At 40.3% G+C, this 20,049-nt stretch overlaps 1 non-coding gene across 1 annotated transcript; it reads left to right on the top strand.

Moving 5' to 3' along the window:
• The first annotated feature begins 3,016 nt into the window (after positions 1–3,016).
• Positions 3,017–3,125, top strand: LOC116873305. The gene has a single exon (XR_004383779.1). It is a non-coding gene; the product is annotated as a U6 spliceosomal RNA (small nuclear RNA).
• Positions 3,126–20,049: the final 16,924 nt, after the last annotated feature.

Here is a 20,049-nt window from a genome sequence, read left to right as displayed (position 1 = left end):
AGCCTTGTCTCAGAGTCTGCTTTTGGGGGAAACAAACTACCACACCATGATGTAACTGAGGAACTAAGAAAAGACCAAATTGATTAAAATAGGGAATACATTGACCTTTGAACAAATGGGTGTTAGAGGCACTATTCATGCAGTCTAAAATCTACATATAAGTTTTGACTCCCCAGAAACATAACAACTAAGAGCCTACTGTTGACAGGAAGACTTACTTATAAACATTCGGTTGATATATATTTTGTATGTTTTACACCATATTCTTACAATAAAGTAACCTAAAGGGACACCTGGATGGCTTTGTCAGTTAAGCATCTGCCTTCAGCTCAGGTCGTGATCCCAGGGTCCTGGGATTAAGTCCCATATCAGGCTCCCTGCTCAGCAGGGAATCTGCTTTTCCCTCAGTCTGCCCTCTCTCTCTCTCTCTCTCTCTCTCTCTCTGACAAATAAATAAAATCTTAAAAAAAAGTAAGCTAGAGAAAAAGTGTTATTAAAGAAAATCATAAGGAGGAGAAAATACATTTAGCACTGTACTGTATTTAGCAAAAGAAACCTGTATTTAAGTGGACCTGTACAGTTCATACCTATGTCATTCCAAAGCTGACTATATAAGGAAGATAAATTATAAAAATGCATATGGGAAGGTCGCATTCCTGCTTTCTCTGAAGGGCACTTAAATACCGCTGCATGGCTTGTTAACCAATAGAAATATAGTTAGACATTAGATCTGTGTTAGAAAAAGTATCCATCCAGAAGCAAGAGAAAAATGGATCAGTGTGGGGACAGATGGAACAAAACCAGGAGAAAGGAGAGAAATTTGGAGATTTTTGTTTTGTTTTGTTTTGTTTTTAAAGATTTTATTTATTTATTTGACAGACAGAGATCACAAGTAGGCAGAGAGGCAGGCAGAGAGAGAGGAAGGGAAGCAGGCTCCCTGCTGAGCAGAGAGCCCGATGCAAGGAGGGGCTTGATCCCAGAACCCTGAGATCACAACCTGAGCCAAAACAGAGGCTTTAACCCACTGAGCCACCCAGGCGCCCCCCCCCCTTTTTAAAAATTTTTTTAAAGATTTTATTTATTTATTTGACAGAAATCACAAGTAAAATTTGGAGGTTTTTAAAGTAATCAAGATTAAAGTAATAACTTGAACTTTGGTGATGGACAACTAGACGGAGAGGTAAGAGGCCTTGAGAAAGATTTAGGTTCAGGTAGAATCAAATGAGGCAAATCAAATAGACAGGACTTATAGAATGTGAAGAGCAAGAAAGAGGATTGAAATCAAGGACATTCCTTGGGAGCTGGTTTGAGAAACTGGATGGAAGGTGACAGCCTTTTCTGAAACAGGAAACCTAAGAGTTAGCCAAAATGAACAAAAAGGAGGTAAAAAATGCTATTTGGGGCATGATCAATTTGAGCTACCAGTCAGATAGGTAAATAGATGTATCTAGTAATCAGTAAGATTTATGGAACAGAAATTCAGGAAATTGATCAGAGCTGGAGCTATAGTTTTGAGTATTATTTAAATATGGATGTTAATAGAAGCAATAAGATGATGATACCCAGTGAGAGCTTTGCAGAGCAGTGGTCGGTTCTACCCAGGGATGCTGCTCCCTTGAAGACAGTTATTTATTTATTTTTCCTGCCTCTCATCACAATGATTAGAAAAGAGCTCATGGATTTTATTTAGAGGACAGAGGACAGCTGTGAAAGATATCTTGCTAGACAGATATTTAATAATGTAGGTGAAATACCTATTTATAGTTATCTGAGCCTAGGACCTAAATATTTTTTTCATATAAATATAAAATTTATTTTGTAAAACTTTTGTATGCATTGTATTTTCCAGAAATGAAACTGTGTGTGTTAGTAATGATTTTATGTAGTTCTCTTTGGCTATTTACAAAAAGCCATTCACTATTATGGAATATAACCTACCAATATAAAATAACTGTAGTGGTTATGATATTTATGTTGTATTATAGTCATATCTGTTTGGAATGTTAGTTGTTACAAGCACACATATATATGGCAGAGATTTGAAACTTAGATACATTAATAGTTGTTTCATATTATTACCCACATAATTTGAACATAGCATAATAAGAAAATGGGGAATTATGATATTGATTTATTTTATATATGAATTTCCAATTGTATTCAACTTGAATTTGATTCAGTTTGAATATGTGTTTCCCCATGGCTTCCCTACAGCCTTCTGCACTATTTTTTCTTTTTATACTTTGTTCGTTAGGATGTCATCTATTGAAGGATATCATTTTGAGCACTGGGAACTGAATTTTGAGGTAAGCAATGTATTTTCTGTGATATTTTATCACGTCCTCCTGTGCCATCACAAACAGAGGATTATGTCAGCACTGTCAGATATCCTCATTTTATCTTATTAGACTGCCTGTAATTTACATTGGTATGTCACTTCCACTGAGATTAAGGATATTTTCCATTTTATTCATACCATTGGCAAATCAGTCTGGACTATATTTTCCTAACATTTTTTTAAAATATTTTATTTATTTATTTGACAGAGAGATAGAGAGAGAGCACAAGTAGGCAGAGAGGCAGGCAGAGGGAAAGGGAGAAGCAGGCTCTCCACTGAGCAAGGAGCCCAATGCGGGACTCGATCCTAGGACTCTGAGATCGTGACCTGAGCCAAAGGCAGCCACTTAACCGACTGAGCCACCCAGGTGCCCCTATCCTAACATTTTTAATCTAGTGTCCAGCCACACGTCTGGTTTTTCAGTTCCTATGCTTCTTGGTCACGATGTCTTCTCATCATCCGAACTGTTTTAAAATCAAACATTCGCATAGTTGACACACAGAGTCTAAATCTTAATTCATTTTTTCACATATATCACCACTTTTTTTTTTTCTTCCAAAATCTTAACTGGTCAAACTATACTTGTGTTTCAATGAAGATTTACAAATACAAAGTTCTTCTCTTTCCATCTAGGCATTAAGGAATAAAATTCATTTTCATTGATGTAGATATCTTATAGAGCTCCCTCTGACAGCATGTATAGTAAAGTTAGAATGATACAGAGTAGATAACTGTGACCCCTGGGCAAGGATGACACACACAAAATATCTTCGTGATGTAGATATTTTATAGAAGTTGATTCTGTCGGTAATTTTCAGGAGACCACACTTACATATTTGAACCTTCACTTTTCTGGGAGTATTATTATTGTCGGAACAAATGATTAATGCCAACCCTAAAATAGAAATATTTTAGTATAAATATTATCACAATGGAATCAAATTTTATTGGTCACTGTTCAAAGAGATAATTGTATTCTGTTGGATCAAATTGCATATTCTAAATGCCATTTCCTATAAAAGCTCATTTCTTAGCGCTTTTTTGGGCTCTGGGTCTCTCTACTTTAAGTATCAGAGGAGCGCTTGACTTCAGAGAGATCCCCCTGATGGAAAGGCTGTTCCTTCCTTCAGGGTCAGAGAAATAAATGGTAACACTGATCACATGGAGGGGACAGCTGCGTGTGAGATGGCACGGATGACAAATTATCACCTAACATTATGTTAAGTGTTCATTTATGAAGGCGTTTTTAGTTTACATCTGTGACCTTCATTTCACAGAATGTATGTACCCTGTACACGACATTTTGCAGTGGTTCCGAGGAGTCCTGTGACCTCAGGTTATCAAGCCCAGTATTTCCTCAAGCTCTGACACTTTGTAACTCCATGACTCAAGAGGTATGGTCAGGCTTTCCTCCCACGGATCCTCAGAGCAGTGAGAGACAGAATGTTCGTATGAACAAATTTGGAAATTTGTCAAAATTCAAACAGACCATTACTGGCAGAACTTAAAATTGCACAAAGCTTTTTTTTTCCTTCCCCCCCACTCACTCTAAAAAATTCAGTTCTTTCCCCTGTGCTGTGATGCTGTTCTATCTGTTCCCACAAGCACTGAAGCCGTGTGTAACGATTAGCATGTCAGAGCAAAACCCAGGTCTATCATGGTAATAATTTTTTCTCATATATTCTTTTTATTACTTTTGACTACATGCAAAATATGTGAACACTTCATGAGGTATCTACTGCTAAACAAATCACTCCCCAATTAGTGGCTTAAAACAATACTTAATTATTTTGTCATGAGTTCTGCTGTCAGGAAGCAGGGCAGGGCTTAGCCGGGGCCTCTGCTCCAGGACCTCTCACCAAGCTGCAGTCAAGGACCACAGCCATCGCCAAGTTCAATGGGAGCAGGATCGGGTTCCCAGCTGACTCTGTGGTTGTTGGTGGGATTCAGTTCCTCTAGGGCTGTGGGCTTGAGGGCTTCAGTTCCAGGCTGACTGTTGAACCAGGGCTGCCTCACTTCCTGGCCAGGTGGCCCTCTGCACCAGAGTCTTCACTCACAGGAGACAGGGAGGGAAGTCACCACCTTTTATAGCCTGGCCATGTGGTGTCACCTCATCCCTGGGCCGTACTCTCTTCATTCACAGCAAGTCATTGCCTGCAGCCCAGTGTGAGGGGAGGTGATTACACAAGAATGCACACAGCAGGAGTTGGGGATCAATGGGAGCCACATCAGAATCTGCCCACCACAAATATACTCATATTACATCGATTTTTGTAACTCAAATCTCATAAATTCTCTTAAGAGCATCTTGATTGATGAATGCAATGCATGTGGTTTGGGAGAGGAATGGTTTACTTATTCATTCAAATGCATATACTTTTTTGACAAACCCCATGCTAGGTGCTCAGAGTATGGGAGTGAATACCTGATCCTTTCCTCAAGGGGCTCAACGTTGGGTATGGTGGGAGACAGACACATGAAGAAGGTTGTGAACAGGGCTGTAAGGAGGGTGAGCTAGGAGCAGTGGGGCCTTTCCATGCCAATATATTCCCTTTGTATGATTTCTCAAAGTATGTGGCCTACTGTTAGGCAAGTTATAACATCATTTTACTCTTAAAATTTGTTTTATTCAGTTAACCATCTATGGTCATGCCTTACTCCCTCATAGTGAAATGGGGGCTAATAAAGATAATTATAAAACTATGGTACAGGTCTGACAAGTTGACCCGAAGAAAGGAACAGTCACCTCCACGCTGGAGAGCAGTCAGGAAAGGTCTTCCTGGGGAGATGGAGTTAGACATGAGTCTTGAAAGTCAATATCCCTGTTGATGGCTGGGTGTATATGGTTGGTCGTGCCATTTAGCAAAGCAATGAATACATGAAAAGAATCAGGTTTAGATGCAGTGTGAAAGATGATCTTAGGGGTGCCTGGGTGCCTCAGTGGGTTAAGCCTCTGCCTTTGGCTCAGGTCATGATCTCAGGGTGCTAGAATCAGGGTCTCTGCTTGGTGGGGAGCCTGCTTCCCCCTCCCCCTCCGTTTGCCTCTCTGCCTACTTGTGACTTCTCTCTCTGTCAAATAAATAAATAAATAAAATCTTAAAAAAAAAAGATCTTGAAATCACAGTAGTCGAGGTTCAGATGAAGAAAATAGAATCTATGCTCTCTAGTTAAAGAAAAACAAAACAAAACTGGATTGAAAAAAGGTTCTTGCACAATTCCTAAAAGAGGCTGGCCCTGAGCTGAGGCATCATGGGTCCACTTCCTACGTGAGAAAAAGCTGTCCTTGACCCTGACTCTCTGGAAATGGAAATGCATCGCTGAATGCAATGTTTGCTCTAGTCTCACATCTGTAAATGCGGTTGTAAGAATGTCTGGAAAATGCAGTCATTGGGTTCCCCAACCCTGCTCGAAGGGCACGGGAATAGTGGGAGCCATCGGTTGCATGGTAACGTTGAATATTTGGTTTGAGGTACCTGTGGGACGGTATTGTGGAGAAGCCCAACAGGCTTTGGATAGACAGGGCTGAAGTTCAGGGGCGACCTACACACCAGAGATCTGGGGGTAGCTGAAACTCCGAAAATGTGTATCACCCGAAAAGAATGTGAGAACCAACAAAGGCTCCTAACAACGCTCTGTGGTACTGTACATTCATTTTTAGGAAGAGCCAAGAGCACTAGAAACCCTAAGTTGCCAAGAACCAATTAAAGCATCTATTTCAACTTTTGCCTGATATTTTCATTTTTTGGCTCCCTCGCTAAATTAGTGAGCAATGACACTTAGCTTAATATCTTTTAAAACTACCCATCCCGTTGTCAGACTATGTGTTGTCTCTGACACTGTGTTAGATTCATCCAAAGTTATTCTCCCCCAAACCTCCACCCATTCACTTTTTTTTTTTTTTTTTTTTTTTTGGTACTGGGAGCCTCCCAGAATATGTTTGTGCCCCATTTCTTTCAAATGTCTATCAAAATTTGTAGGGAATTTATAATATTGTCAACCTCTTCTTTGGATCTATCGCAAGCTATAAGTTTACTTTGAATGCTTGGCAAACATTTCTGTAAAGGGTTCTATTTCCTGGTATTCTGTGGGTCCCCAGGGCTTAGAAGAGATTCCTAAAGCTTGATCACCAACACTCTCACCCCCAACTTCACAACCCCATGCACCCACTGGGGCATCTCACTGACTCCCCACCCCCATCTGAGCCAGCTGGTAAGCTGCCGCCATTGTTCACCCCTGGGGGTCAACCAGTTAGCAGGTGGGTCTGTACCTCTCCTCCATGACTCTTCTCGCCACACTTCCTCATCTCAATTTTCTCATCTGAAGTGTTTCCTTTCCTGGATGATAGCAGCAGACTGAGAGAAAATCTGATACCCATAAGTGAGGAACCCCAGGGCCAGATAAACATAGAAAAATAGATCTCAGGATTCCATGTTTAAGGATATGGTTTTTGAATTTTAAAATATGACTTCGCAGAGACCAGGCACACCTAAGTGCCTGGTGCGGATAGCAAGAAAAGGCAGCTGAGGTCTGGAAAAGCAGGCTGATGCTAGATGGCATTTCATTCAATGGGATTGGTTTGCTAAGGTGATTTGTAGCAGAGTAAAGCTAACATTTTGTTTTGTTTTGTTTAAATTCAAGTTAGTTAATTTCAAGGAGGCTAACAGTTTCTAATCTGTTATGTATTATAGATACTGTGCTAGAACTTTCATTTACTGGTTTTATTTAACACCTTCCAGTAAGGTAACTGTTATTATCTCTTTATCCTAGACAGGGAAACAAAAACTCAGAGATGTTAGGTAACATGTCCTGATAATAATTACCTCATCCTTTAACAGTGCTCCTTACTGTACTGCAGCTGAGAAGCCTGGCAGGGTGCAAAACAAAGATCCTTTTCAGTCTGTCCTATTGCTCAGTGGATTAATTTGACCAGATTTAGGTTCCAAGGAGAATTCTTAGGAGGCTCTCACTTTGTATTTTGTTCTGCTTTATTTTCCCCCGAAAATAGCTTTCTTTTGTCATTGCATTGATAAATCCCCATTCAGAACATCTATCCTGGGTAGCATCCCACCTGGGAGACCTTGGTTCTCAGTTTATCTTCCTCCCTATATGTCTCATGTGGCTTTAGGGCTTCGGTGCCAGGCAGGAGCCTAGAACTGGGTGTGATTGTCTTCTTCAGCTTCTGAGATTAACCGCATCCCTCCTGCCTACAGTGGGGAGAAGGTTGGGATGTATTAATGATAAATCTGTAAGACAATTCAGATATTGGTTAGGAAATTTGAATTGCAATCTCACTGCTATTGGCTGCTTGTTTACTGACTTAAAGAATACTATTATTTCAAGAGATCTGGAGTCCAGAAGGCTTGACCCATTTCCTGTTAGTTTTACAGATTCATTTTGCAGATGAAGTAATTGAGGCCCTACATGATGGAACAATGCAGTGTCTTTTCCAAAGTCATAGAGAGAATGAGTAAAGGAAAATGGACCAGAACTCAGAATTATGAAGTCTTATATCCAAATACACCTCCACGCCCCACCCCCTCTCATGCGCTCTCTCACACACACACACACACACACACACACACACACACACTCCAACTAGACCCTTTTCTTTCTCTCTGAGGGATAACATCCTTCGTGGAGGTACATGACCCACAGGTCCGCATCAGATCAAATGTCCAGAATCTGGTTGGTGCTGGCTCTTAAGTGGTGACCTCAGCATTCTCTCCTAGAGACGAATTAGAGAATTCCTAGAGAATTGCTAGGGGGAGGTTATAGTACATACTCATTTTCTTGTATCACATACTTCCATCATCTTATTCCTCCTGACAAAATGGGACATTAGACCACTTGGAAAATTTTTACAAATGCATATTGTATCCATGTGTGCAGTATGAGCCCTGTTTCAAATATGTATATACATTGGCAACTGCTCCTTTTCCTTTCAGGAAGTTGGAAACAGACGTTTCAGCTAAACTAATAACTGGGCTTCTGTATTTGTGTTTGGAATTCAAAGAACTTCTATCCAATGGATTAAAGTCAAACTCATATAGTTTGCCTGATGAAGTGAAGGAATAACATGTTTGATAAATACAGGAATTTTTTTGTCATTGGAAGATATTCTTCATTTCCTTGAAAAGGTGTGTGAAAAACTGTGTGTGAACAGGGGCCTGAATTTCACTTTGTCCACTGACTATGACAAATATTTCCTGCTCTATCGCATGAGAACTAATTGACAGAGCATCTCATATATCTTGCTAATGTCTTACCTGTAGCCTGTGCTGTATCTTCAGAGAAAGATGCCAGTCTTCTTAGGCACTGTAAACCATGGCTTAGTCTTTACTTTATTTTTTTTCCATAGTTTATTCTCCAGGAACTATCATAGTAAAGAATTCTTTTTAGTATAAAATTGCACTAAATAGATAGATTGATAACTAATTGTCTATTATATTTGAGAGTCTCAGAAAGTAGAATTAAGTAAGAATTGCTCCTGCCTTCAAGGAGCTCATATTTTCATGGGAGATACATACATGGATTCAACCAGGGGCGTACAACAAAATGAATGCTCACAGTGCCACCTGGTATGCACGGAGCTTCCTGTTCTCTTCCTCTCTTGCTTCAGTGAGGAAGGCATGAATGCCCCAGCTTGACAGATGAAGAAATGCAGGATTACAAGTGTGTATAACAAACCTGTCTCCCATAGCAAGTAAGCTGCAGGGTACGCTGGAGTTCAGGCCCTCTGATTTCTTGCCCGGTGCCTGCCAACGCTCTTCACTGACTTTTGAACTGGGAGTCATGTGGTAAGAGAGCTAGCTGTGGCCAGAGGAGGGGGAGGCATAGTAGAGGGGAGGGGCAATAGCAGGGAACCCACTCTACCTCTGTATTCTCACGTCTCATCAGGGAGAGAGGTAGATCTGTGCACAATCTGTGTTATTCCAGGTTCTGCACCCCAATGAGGACAACAACCCACTCCCTTCCTGGAGCCTCAACTCAGCCTTCTTGCTTATTAGGGGTGTGTGTGTGTGTGTGTGTGTGTGTGTGTGTGTGTATGCATTCACCCTCCTCTGTTTGTTTCTTTAACAAGTTTGCCTGTAGCATGTTTTCATCTCATAAAATCTCATTGAAAGCCATTAAAATTGCTATTCATTTTTCAACTGACAATTTTATTGGCCGCTATGCTTTAATCTAGCGAAGGTACTTGCTCATGTTCCCATGTCTTGACCCAGCCTCTGACTGATCTCAAATAAGCTAATTAAACCAGCTCGGCATTCACCGAGGGTTGATTGTGCTTGAGGGTGAAGTGTGCTGACACCTTGCTCTTGATAATGGAAGTGGTTATTTGTTTCAGTTGTCCAAATTTAAGCTTAGGCTTCTCTGTCTTTGAACCATAAAGAAGGCCATTCATTTCTTCATTTATTATACAAACATTTATTGACAACCTCTTCAGACTTCGCATTAGAGACTGGAAATGGCCTTATTGGTGGAACCCCATCCCTTACCAGGGAGAAGCAGAATTAATATAATATAGAATGATGAATGCTGTTAATTGGGCTGCACAGACTCTACTATCAGAGCACAGAGAAGGGAGAAGGAAAATAGGCCTGGAAAACCAGATTTCACAGAGGAAATGGAATCTGAGCTAACATTTTGGGGAATAACAGGTAAATCAGATGACTGGTGCAGAGGGTGACTTCTCAAGGTCAAGGAGAGCAGAATGTGCAGAGGCACAGAAGCCTGAAAGTGCCAGGTGTGTTAAGGAGCCTGAGGGAGTATGGTACTACCAATGTGAAGGGGGCAAAGGGCAGAGAAGAGTGAGAAGGGCCTGGAAGCAGAGTTAAGGGGTAGATAAAAGAGTTTGGCAGTCTGAGCAGATGGACCTTCATCCTGAAAGTCAGAAGATCTAGGGGTGCCTGGGTGGCTCAGTGGGTTAAGCCTCTGCCTTCGGCTCAGGTCATGATCCCAGGGTTCTGGGATCAAGCCCTGCATTGGGCTCTCTGCTCAGCGGGGAGCCTGCTTCCTCCTCTCTCTGCCTGCCTCTCTGCCTACTTGTGATCTCTCTCTCTCTGTCAAATAAATAAAATCTTTAAAAAAAAAAGTCAGAAGATCTTAAACTCGGGTCCATGTGCTGATGTTAGATGTCCATAAGGCAACTAAAATGTCACATATTTTCTCTCTGTATACATTTTGGGGGGAAGAGACAATACTGTGGTGAGCTTTTCAAAGACATTCTTGACCCAACATATTTTGAAACCACTTCTTTAGGCAACAATGTACCATTGTGGATCATTAAGATAAAGGGGAAATGATCAAGTCAGTGCTTTAGAAATTCTTAACATGCACTGAAGCCATTTGCTCCCATGTAATTAATATGCATAAAGGCATTTGTTGTTCTCATGATGAGCAGAAAAATACTCTTTGTGATAAGCTATAAGAACGTAAAGATTTTTGACCAGATATCCAAACTCCTTAAATTTTGGCAACTTCTCTGTTTCTTCAGAAATGGGTAATCTGGGAAGTATTGAAAAGGTATTATTTGGAAACAAAGTACTCTATTTGAAAAGACTTGTGACTCTTGCCTACGGAAGCATGGCATTTGGGGAAAGGTTGGTCACATGTGCTTTGGGTCTGTGGGCCATGGCCCTGAATGGAACATTGAAGGGCTGACGCATCCATTGGCATTAACCTCTGCATTACCATATTCATAGCTTCTACAGGATTTTTAAACAAATGCTAATACTTTTATCAAGGGCAAAAATGCGAAGCCTGGAGGGCCCCTTGGGAATTTATGCAAGGGATTTAAACAGGATTTGTACATTGAACTTCTTTTCCTAAATCCACACTGCATGAATTTGCAAATTCTCCAGTGTTATGGAAAATGTGGTATGTGTGAGCAATAATTACGGTGTTCATCAAGAAACAAACACTATTTTTTTTTTTTTCTGATGAATGAATTAAGCAAAAATACCCACAGGAGTTTCTGGAATGTGCCCTTGATTCAGAAAGAAAGCAATGGCTGTGCGGTTTTCCAGTGACATGTTGCATATAAAGGAAAAGGAGGAAGAGGATACAGTGAAACAAGTTCTGGAGCAGGAGACCCGTTTCAGAGCCCTGATCAGGACTTACTGGAGTTATGCATGGAGATCTGGGAGTTTATTAGTGGATGTTACAAGTTCAGTGACAGGTAGATAAATGGGCAAGTTGGACTAAGAATGGCAATGGATAAAGGGACTCAATCCGGCTTATAAAGTGCAAGTGTTTTCCTAAGTATGATCCCATGGAAACCTCACAACAACCCCGTAAGACTGTTATTATATTTACCATCTTATTTTTCCCCCATTTTACTTTATTTTATTTCTTTTCAGTGTTCCAAAATTCATTGTTTATGCACCACATTTAACATCTTTTTAAACGCTTTAAAAAGAAAAAAAGACCTAGTCTTGGTAAATGGCTGTCTTAAATGAACGGGTGATGAAAGTGGTAGTCTGTGTATTCGTTATGCCAGCGATCATAACAAAAATCCCCACATTTCGATGACATCACAGTTAATTCCCCCTCTTGAAATAATACAGGTGTTTGTGGTGGTCAGAGATTCTTCATTTTCTTAATTCTGAGGTGCATCCCTTTCTGGCTTGTGGCTGACCCATCCCTCATGTTTGTGGAGGTCCCTGGTTCTAACCAGGGAAAGGGGAGATGGAGGAAACGTACCTGCCTTGCCATATTCCAGTGCTTAAAACGAATCACATAGTCTCAGATAGATGCAAGAAGGTTTCAAAATGTAGTTCCAGGCGGGGTGTCCATTTCCCAGAAACAACTGTATCCATGGAGAGGTAGCCCAGATTTTTGATAGACAACTAGCTGTCTCTGTCAGAGATTCCATCTGAGGTCTATTTATAGTGTTAGTGGTTCTCAACCCTGTCAGATCCAAACGTCCCTGTTTTATAACAAATAGTCAAATGCTTTCTCTACCATCTGGAAATAAATTCATAAATTACATAACCTACCTACACATAAATTTTCAAAAAGCAAGTAGAATTCTTTCATGTAACAGAATGGCAAAATAAAAGAAACCTGTAGTAAGATAATAGATATTTCAAGGTGTAAATACTGAGAAACAACTACCCTAAGAGACAATGTATCAGTTACTTGTATGTACATGTAGAAAGACTATATGCGTGACAGCTACAAACTTCTGTGTTTTATGGTAGACATGAAAATTTCATTAGCAGAGATCTTGGGTTATGGGGTTTTTCTATACAGTACACAAGTCTTAGTAAACTTCCAAAGAAAAGAGTTTACAATCTCCCCCCTCAATATATACAAGAAATGCATTATATATTGCATACTAAGGTCATGAAAAAGTACTTTATATGTATATACAAAATTATAAGTAATACCTATATTTGTTTGTTTTTACCTACATGAATACCCAGAGGTATCCAAAATCCAGTCATTGGTCAGGACCATCCTTCACATTACAGAGCGTCTGGCTATGCTATTTGGTCCACTAAATTCAAGGAAAGTTCCCCTACTTACTATAACAACAGAAGCATCCCCCCAATTTGCAAAATGCCACTTGGGACAGATAACTCCTCTTTATCAAAAACCACTCCAATAAGTCATATTGCCTCCTTGAATTTAAATTTTTATATAAACTCTTTAAATTTTGAAAATAGCTTTAGAATTACAGAAAACTCATAAAGAGTGTTCAGAGAGTTTCCATGTAATCAGATCCAGTTCCCTCTGTTATTAACATCTTATATCCATATGGTACATTTGTCATAATTATAAGCAAACACTGATATCTTATTTTAAACTCAAGTCCAACTTTATTCAGTTTTCCTTTGTTTTTACCTATTTTTTTTTCTTTCCTAAGATCCCATCCAAGATACTACATGACATTTAGTTGTCACGTCTGCTTAGGCTTCTCTTGGCTATGACAGTTTCTCAAACTTTCCTTATTTTTGGTAATCTTGACAGTTTTGAGGGGTGCTAGTTAGGTATTTTGTAAAACATTCTTCAGTTGGGATTTGTCTGATTTCTTCCCCCATGATCAGACTGGAGTGATGAGATTCAGAGAGGAAGAAGACAGAGATCAAGTGCCATTTTCATTACATCTTGTCAAGGGCACAGCCTGTCAACATGACTCACGGTTGCCCATTTTGGCCTTGACCGTCCAGTTGCATTAGTGTTGGTCAGGTTTCTCCACCTAACGGCGATCTGCCTCTTTTTCTGTTTTGTACTCTGCAAGGAAGTAACTATGTGAAGTCCATAGTTAGGAGCAGGGAGTTATGTTCCAGCTCCCTGAGGGTAAGAACATGGACATAAATTATGTCCCAGGGATCTGTCTCTTCTTCATGATTTTAATTTATTCAGTCACTTATTTATATTTATTTACATGGATATACATCCATGAGTACATACGGATATAAATAAATTTTACAATTAAAACTATAATTAAAATATAATAAAGTGAATAGAAGTAAGAAGTTAAAAGCAAATTCATTTAAAAATCAGGAGGAGAGACAATTAGATTTATAGAATACCACTTTATTTATTTTGGTTCTCAGACTGCTCCAGTGTTGGCATTGGTGCTCTCACAGTTGGATTTTGCATCTCTGTGGCAAAATCTCCTCCTCCCCTCCTCTTCCCTCTCCTTCTCCTCCTCCTCCTTTCCTCCTCCTCTTCCCCTCCTTGTCCCTCTCCCCCTCCCGCTCCCCTTCCCCCTCCTCTTCCTTCTCCTCTTCCCCTTCCTCCTCTCCCTCCTCTTCCTCCCCCTCCTCCCCCTCCTCTTCCCTCCTCTCCATCTTGGCACTTCCTCACCTGTAAACACCACAGAATGTTCTAGGCTCGTTCAGTGCTAGCACATAGTACAGTGGCATCAGAGTCGTTCAAACAATTTCATCAACTAGAACACCACGTTTTATATAGTTCCCTGTGCTCTCAGCCTTACAGACACCACTCATCTCCGAAGAGCTAGGTTCGCACATTTCCCCAACCTCTTCCCTAAGGTTATTTCATTAATTTCTAATATAGTTACTTTACTTTACCAAAGTTCACATTCCATCCCTGGATCCCTCATTCTGCAAAGTTTTTTTTTTTTTTTTTTTTTTTTTTTTTACATGAAAGTCCACTCTTTGTGCTATAAATTTCAATAACTTTTGACATATGCATTTTATTCACCATTAGCATATCATGCAAAAGAGTTTTGCCCCTCTGAGAAATTTTTCTGTGCTTCACCTTTCAACTTGGAAACCATTGGTCTTTTCACTGTTACTAGAGTTCTCCTTTTCCAGAATGTCAAATAAATGGAATTATACACTATGTGGCTTTTACAGATGGGTTTCTTTACTTAGTAGTATGCATTTAAGACTCCTTTATATCTTTGCGGGGCTGGATAGTTTATTCCTTTTTACAACTGACTAGTATTCTGTGTATGGATGGGCCAATGCTCATTTATACACTTTCCTACTGAGGGACATGGTTGGTTGTTTCTAGTTTTTGATGATTATTGACAAAGCTGCTATAAATATTCATGTGCAGGCTTTTGTGTCAATATAAGTTTTTAAATCAGTTGGGTAAATACCTGGGAGTGCAATTGCTTTTTTGTATGGTAGGATCGTGTTTAGCTTCCAGAAGCCTATGACAGACAGTCTTCCAAAGTGGCCACTAACCATGAGTTATGAGTAATGATCATGCCTTATGGTTTGTGTTTCTCAGTTGAGGCATGGGTAGCACTGGAGTGGGAATTCTTTGCTTTTCAAGACTGTCTTGCACATTATAGGAGGGTTATCATTTGTGGACTCCTGGTGCTAAATGCTGGTAACATATATTTGCAACCAATGGTACAGCCACAAGGACCCTCACACAATTCTAACTTCCTCAGGTAAAGGGGAAGTGTAGCATCCCATGCTAAAAACTATTGATCTCTCTGAAAGGTTTCTACAAAACTTAAAAGCTGATGTTATAATAAAAAATATAAAGGATGCCAGATTATCCCACCCAAAAAAAAAAAAAAGTATGCAAAAGAGAAAGATACCAACATGTCAAGGATAAACAGCCTAAATGTTGAAACTATGAGTAATTTTTGCACTCATTTACCTCCTTTTTGACTCTTGATATAACTAGTATGCAGTACTCTTCTAAGATAAAAATATGTAAACATTATTCAAAGATATTCGAATTATGAAATGATTAATAAGTAAGATTATTATACTGAGTGAATTTTAAGTAGCTTTTCTTATGACAGATAAGTCCTTATTTCTTAACTATACTTCCATTCCTTTCTGAACACAGGCCAATGTGCTTCTCACACACTCCCTTTGATTGAAAATAGTGACAAGACAAAAATGAAAGACAAGGAAAATGACAGAAAACAACCAGAAGGTTTTTTGTTTTATTTTTTTCTCCCCCATGTTCTGTGCGTGCGTGTTTCCAAATGGATTCTGCAAGGATAATAGACCATCTCAACTGTACGTTTCCCTCTCCAATTGTTTTGGGCCCTCCGATTGCAATTTACAGCATCAGTGTTTTTTATTTAAGATATAGATTTTTTTTTCACATCATATTTCAGAGAGAGAGAGGGAAAAAAAGAGCAAAGCTAACAATATAATGCATGTCGAGAGGAGACGGCTCTTTAAAACTGTTTTAACGTCTTCTAAGACAGGCAATTTTAGCATAAGACATTTTGCCTGGCAACCGTTACCAGTGGATCCTGAGTGTTAAAGGAGATTTCATAGAATATCATATCTTGGCTATTTTCCACTCACTGATGAAAACTAGTTGGACACAGTTATAAGAGCAAAATGATGTCTCTAGGGACTGCTGAGAACATTTTCAGCTGAGTTTGGAAAAAGAATGGACTTTTGTGCCAGGCAACTCTAGGTTATAAATACTCATCTGCTGCTTTCTAGCTCCATGACCTCAGACAAGAGACTCAGTCTCTCCGGGTCTCAGTTTCCTTATCTTCAAATGACGATTGTGACTGGGTTATTGCGAGAATTGAATACACAAGGTCGCCAGCACCCTTGTAGACATTAACTTTGTCTTCTTAATATATTTCCGGGACCTGGAATTGAGAGAGGAAATTAATTTCAGTCAGCATCAGATCAGTGTTTGCTGCTGCTTTGGAAATTGGCTTTTTAGGAATTGAATATTTTCTTAATCTACAGGGGGAAAATGAATTCTATCCCCTGCACCTTGCATGTATGTCTGTTATCTATTGCTTTATAACTAATTACCCTAAATTTTCGTGGCTAATAACAGTAATGAGTGTATTATTTCTGGTGATTCTGTGGGTCAGCTGGATGGTTCTCGTGGCCTCGCCTCGCCTTTGCCATGTGTGTGCAAGACGGAGGTTCAGCCGGGGCAGAAATAGTCAGAGTGGCCTCATTTACAGGTCGGGCAGCTCATGCTGGCAGTTTGCCCAGCCCCCTGGTACTGTCTCTGGCTTCTCATCCACTAGACTGAGCTTGTTGATGTGATGGCACAGATGTTCCAAGATGCGAGGACAGAAGCTATAACCTCACCTTCGCCCCATTCTATTTCCAAAACAAGGCATGGGGTAGCCCAGATTCCAGGGGTGGCGAAAGAGATGCCATCTCTTTACAAATGGAGTACAAATACTGTGGCCACATTTTTTTCTGTCTACCACGATATGTTCCTGGACTTCTTTTTTTTTTTTAAGATTTTTATTTATTTATTTGACAGACAGAGATCACAAGTAGGCAGAGAGGCAGGCAGAGAGAGAGAAAGGGAAGCAGGCTCCCTGCTGAGCAGAGAGCCCCATGTGAGGCTAGATCCAAGGACCTTGGGATCATGACCTGAGCCGAAGGCAGAGGCTTTAACCCACTGAGCCACCCAGGTGCCCCTGTTCCTGAACTTCTAATAATGATCACAAATGCTTTGTGACAAGGACCATATGAGTCACAACAATTAAATATTAGGTAACACGTTTAGAAAGAAGTGAGTCATGGTAGTTAAGTGTGAATTTTCTGGAACCAAACCACCTTGGTTAGTATTCAAGCTCCATCCATTCCCACTGAAACTAAATTGTGTGACCTTGGGAGAGTCACTTGACATATTAGTTTCTTATTGCTGTTCTAACAAATTATCAAAAAATCAGTGGCTCAAACAACACAAATTATTCATCTTATAGTCTTGGAGTTCAGAAGTCCAAAATCAGCCTGAGTAGGCTAAAATCAAGGTGTCAGCACCTTCAGGAGGATTGGGGGCTAATCTTTCTCTTTGCCTTTTCTAGCTGCTGGAAGCTGCCTGCACTTCTTAGACCATGGCCCCGCCCTACTCAGCCCTGTACCGCCATCTGGAATATATCCAATCCTGGTCCTCCTGCTCCCCTCCTACTTCCCTCCTAGAAGGATCCCTGTGATTAGATTTGCCCCACCTGGCTAATCTAAAATAGCGTCTCCATCTCAAGACCCTTAATTTAACCACATTGACAAAGTCCTTTTCCCAAGCAAGGAAATGTATTTGCAGGTTCCAGGGATCTGGATATGGACATCTTTGTATCATGGTGGGAAGGGAGAAGTAGGGGGTGGGAGGGGAATGGGGAAGCGGGGAGGTGTGTTATTCATACCACAACTCTTTCGCAAGTTGAATTCCATGCCTCAGTTTTCTTACCTGTTAAATGGGGGTAATGTAACTATTTCATAGCCTTGTTCTGAAGATCCCATATGTAGAATACATATGTTATTTACAGTAGTGCCTGCACAGAGTGAGCTCTTTATAAGTTGTAGCTATTATGATTCTCACTACTATTACTGTTTCCCTCAGCTTACTCAATGGGGAGCAAACACTCAAACTCAATGTCTTGGCTGCACAAAGATTCTGAATGAATTGCTCATTTTTTTTTAATTGATAATTTTGATACAGTCTAAGTCACCAATTCATTTGGGCACAACAAACACATTGACTATCAAGCAATAGTGTCTGGTAGCAAGCTGGTAGAAATAGTTCAAAAGGGGGTCCAAATGAACTTTAAAAGACTGTTTCCTATGAAAAGAAAGAAGTTTTATACATAATACAACTTATTGTGAGGGCATCCTAGATGCTACTATGCTGATACGCTGAGTACTTTCCCACTTCAAGTCCCGTTGTTCTCGAGGTCCTTCATTACTGGTGATGTCCTCATCGGGGTACATATTGTTTTCATCTTCCAAATGAGAAAACCCAAACTCAGAATGGTTGGGGATACTGAGGTCCCAAAGTGGTTTAAATCAGTCCCATTATGAAAATCCTGCTCTTATCCAATCCAGCTGGGCTGTAATAAAAGGAATTTTTATTAAATGACTATAAAAACACATTGCAGTTTGCATTTGCATCTGAGACATTGCTGGGCTTTCCTTCCCTCAACTTTCTCAAATAAATAAAATAGAGGAGGAGAATTCTAGGATATGAATCTTTTAGGCACAAACGCTTCCTGGCACAGGAGGGAGGCAGCCTGAAAAGGCATTCCTATAAAAGCTCACAAAATACTTAGGCAAATCTTAAAGTTAAACAAGGCACTTAGCCCAAGCCACTTAATTGCATCTCAGAAAAGTGAGCAGAAAGAAAGGGTTTATTGATGGCTATGGGAAAGTGGGGCTGGCTGGAAACAGATTTTCCCCAAAGTGGGCCACTCCCAGCCTGGGTGGTCTTCTCAAACTGAGATACTGACTCGGGGCTTGGGCTCCAATGCTGTTGCTTATAGGATCTTTTGGGGATTGGAGATGAAAGAAAGGAAGTGAAGAGTGAATCCAGAAGATATTAGGAGACTGGCTGGGAAAGATAAATAGTGGAAAAAAGTCATATATTAGTTATTTGTTAAACATTCACAGAAACCAAAGGAGGTGAAAATTCAAGGAAAAGCAGCAGATAACAGACTACATTAGGCCTTCTATAGTTTAATTTAGCTAATGAGGCTGAGAGTTAAGTAATATCCCCATTTTACAGATAAGACAGTTGAATCTAATTAGTTTTGCCAATGTCACAAAGCTGGTATGTGGCAGAACTAGGAATAGAATCTAGGTCTCATTACTCTGAATCCAATATAGTTCCAAAAATATCAAATATAGCTGCTTGTCCCCCCAGTGTTCACCTGTTTTTCTTAGCATTGCAACATCTGGAGGTGATGTAGTGGTGATGGTGTCCATAGAAAACAGGCTCAAAAGTGTACGTAAAGGCTGTTTAAGGAACGGCTTATGTATGGAGTTGTGAACAGTGCTCAGAGAGCTAATGAGGTCTGAGCACAGTCTTCACGCTCACTGAGAGGAGATGCTGTCTCTAGATCTGGAAGGACATGAAGAGAAAGCAAAGTTACAGAACCCAAGACAGCTGGGGCTGTGGGATAGGCGCTGCCCAGCCAGAGCGGTGTGTGGGTAGAGATTACTTTCCAACCATCAGCCTGATGGGGACAGGAGATGGGAGCATAAACCCTCAGACCTCTCTTCTATATGCTGCCAGGTTCTCTGTTTCCAGAAGCCAACCTGAAGTTAGAAGTCAAAGGAATTGAGGGTGCAGAATGTAAGTCAATGTCCTGGGGCATAATGAGAAGAAGAGACCATATCTAGAAGAAACACCAGAGAACATCCAGCTCATGAATTTCTTTCTCATGGGAACTTTCAGCAGCCTAGTCTAAGAGGGTAAGTCAAGTTCCATTTTGTCCACTTTGTGACAGTCTGTCCGTCCTTCCTTCCTTCCTTCCTTCCTTCCTTCCTTCC

The sequence above is a fragment of the Lontra canadensis genome, unplaced genomic scaffold, assembly GCF_010015895.1.
Source record: "Lontra canadensis isolate GAN:19392208 unplaced genomic scaffold, GSC_riverotter_1.0 scaffold32, whole genome shotgun sequence".
Taxonomy (NCBI): domain Eukaryota; kingdom Metazoa; phylum Chordata; class Mammalia; order Carnivora; family Mustelidae; genus Lontra; species Lontra canadensis.
This window is presented reverse-complemented; position numbering and strand designations above follow the sequence as displayed.